This window comes from Trichechus manatus, unplaced genomic scaffold, assembly GCF_000243295.1.
Source record: "Trichechus manatus latirostris isolate Lorelei unplaced genomic scaffold, TriManLat1.0 scaffold00185, whole genome shotgun sequence".
NCBI lineage: Eukaryota > Metazoa > Chordata > Mammalia > Sirenia > Trichechidae > Trichechus > Trichechus manatus.
The window spans coordinates 4,633,822-4,636,600 of record NW_004444121.1 but is presented as its reverse complement, the minus strand read 5'-3'; positions in this window follow the sequence as shown (position 1 = coordinate 4,636,600).

Genomic DNA, 2,779 nt, shown 5'->3' with positions numbered 1-2,779 from the left:
GGAGCCGGGCCAGCCCTGCACCCACTCGCAGCCTCCAGGCCCGGGACGGAGCCGCTCCCCCCTCCCCGCCCCCCCAGCCTCCTCCCCCGCCTGTCCAGGGGCGGCACTGCGGGCTGGGAAGCCGGGACCAGAGGAGGGAAGGAAGGAAGGAAGGAAAGAAAAGAACAGCAGCGAATAGACAAGAAGAGAAGGGAAGGAAGGAGGAGGAGAGGGATCCGGAGGAGCCGAGGAGGAGACGCAGGGCAAGGAGGAGGAGAGAGGACGCACTCTCAGGGCAGCATCTGAGAGCCAGAGTGAGGACCGCGCTGCCTCCGCCACTCCTCGGATGGTGACGAGGCCTCGCCGCGGCCGCAGCCCCCCCGCGCCCCGGCTCCACAGGCCTTCAGCGCCGGAGCCCCGCAGGAACCATGCCCAGGTCCTTCCTGGTCAAGAAGGTCAAACTTGACACGTTCTCCTCGGCGGACCTCGAGACCTCCTACGGGCGCACCCGCAGCGACCTCGGCGTGCGACTGCACGAAAAAGGTGCGAGCTGGGCAGACTCCCAACCTTAGCTGAGGCTGGGGTCGAGGCGCCACGGCATTGCTGGAAGGGGCGGAGGGCAGAGTGTGGGGGGTGAGGGGAGCTGGGGCCGGCAAACAGACCCAAGGGAACCAGCAACGGCAGGAGGAGATGGCTGGAGCCAGGACTGTGGATGGAGATGGGGGATGGGGAAGGGGGAAGCAAAGGCGGCCCAGAACCGGGCCAAAGCGGAGCAGGGAGAGTGTCGACACAGAGAGATGGTCGGGAGCAGGGGTCCAGAGCGGGAGGTGCCCACACCCTGCCCCTTGCCCAGACAAACACAGCCTCATGGACACGTGCTGACAGGACAGGATCTAGTGTGCCAGCACAGGCCGACTCACACCCCGAACCTGGGCCGCAACAGTACCCTTATCTCTTCTTGGGCTGCACCTCTAGGACCAGCCAGGGAGTGACGGGAGCTCCAGGGAGTTGGCATGGGGTCCAGCGGGGGCCGCCCACCTGTCAAGGCGATGGTGCCGGCAGAGGCAGCAGCAGTATCTTCCCTGAAGCCAGGGTCAGAGAGAAGGGCGAGAAAGCCCACAGTGCTGGAGGCAGGGGGAGGTTCTTTGTGTAAGGGTGCCCAAGTTCAAGGACAACTGTTAGCATGCAGGCAAGGGGGCTGGGAGTGCCAGCAGCGTGGGGTGGTAGAACAAGTGTGACCTGCAGGAGCGTGAGCCTGTGTGTGAGCCTATGTGTGCCCATGTGACTGCGTGTGGCCATGTGACTGTGTTTGCTTGTGTGTGACCCTGTGTGAGTGTGTGCCTGCCTGTGTGCCACTACATGGAACCATGTGACTCAGGCCGGCTGTGCAACCATGTGACTGGCGACCCTGGCTGACAGTGTGGCTGGGGTGGCTGCATGTGTGACCCTGCGGAGTGTACTGGTGTGTGCCCACCCTGTGAGGAGTCGCTGGGTCTGACAGTGGCTGGGTGCCTGGTGTAAGCCTGAAGGAGCCGGAGCAGCATAAGGGTGTGCGTTTGTGACTTTGAGGTTGTGAGATCCATCTTGTGCCTTGAGCACGACTGCCGTTACTGGCATGGAAGATGCTGCCAGCCTGCGGTTCGTCCCTGGGGAGGTGTCCTCTGGTGGCCCTGGCACTCTCTCCACTGCAGTCTCCCTAGTCACATGTCAGCGCTTGGAAAGGCCCCTGCAAGTGCTTAGGGCCTAGGGGAAGAGGGCAAGGTGGAAGAGGGTAGGATCCAAGGGTGGGGATGCCAGCAGTGGGGAAGAAGCAGAGACGAGGGAAGGAGATGGCGCTGGAGCCGGAAGGGTAGGGGTCGACCCCAGTTAGCAGTGGGGACTTGGGACAACAGAGACGGTGCTAGTGAGGGCCAGAGGGGGTGGGGGTAGGTGGGAGTCTTTAGGGCTTGTTGGGGGCCCTAGCGGACCAGAGGGAGCCAGCATCAATGCTGGGCGTGGGTTCTGGGGGCGGAAACAGAGCCGGTGGGCATGCTGTAGAGCAGAGCCCGGGGTCCCTGAGCCCGGCGGGCCTGGCTTTGTGCGGCTGCGGGTCTGCAGTGTGTTGCATAATCAGGGAAAACTGCTGAAGTGGGGAGAACCCGAGGGGGAGGGGAAGGCGGAAGGGGGAGGAGGGCGAGGGAAGCGCCGCCCCTTCCCCCTGACCTTGAGACTCGGCAGAAGAGGGGCAGCCGCGCCCAAAGATGCGCCTTTCTCCCCCCGCGAGGGCGGGGCGGGCGGAGGCGGAGCCGGGGCCGGCCCGGGTCTCATCTCTTCTCTCCTCTCTTCCCCCCCGGTCTCCATCCTCCCTGCCCTGCGCTCCCTTGGCCCCTTCTTCTTTGTCCTTCTCGGTGTTTGCCTTCCGGATCCCCGTGTTCCCGGCCTGTGTCTGCTCTGTCTCCCTCCGCCCGTCCCGCGTGTGTCTCGCCCGCTGCCCCATTCCCCTCCCGCTGTCTGTCTGTCCGCCTCGGCCCCGCAGGATACCTCAGCGACTACGCGGGGCCCGCGTCCGTGTACGATGGCGACGCCGAGGCGGCGTTGCTCAAAGGGCCGTCCCCGGAGCCCATGTACGCTGCGGCTGTGCGGGGAGAGTTGGGTCCAGCGGCCGCGGGCTCGGCACCGCCGCCCACCCCGCGCCCGGAGCTGGCCACGGCTGCGGGCGGCTACATCAACGGCGACGCGGCGGTCAGCGAGGGCTATGCGGCCGACGCCTTCTTCATCACCGACGGCCGCTCGCGCCGTAAGGCAGCCAATGTCAACGCCG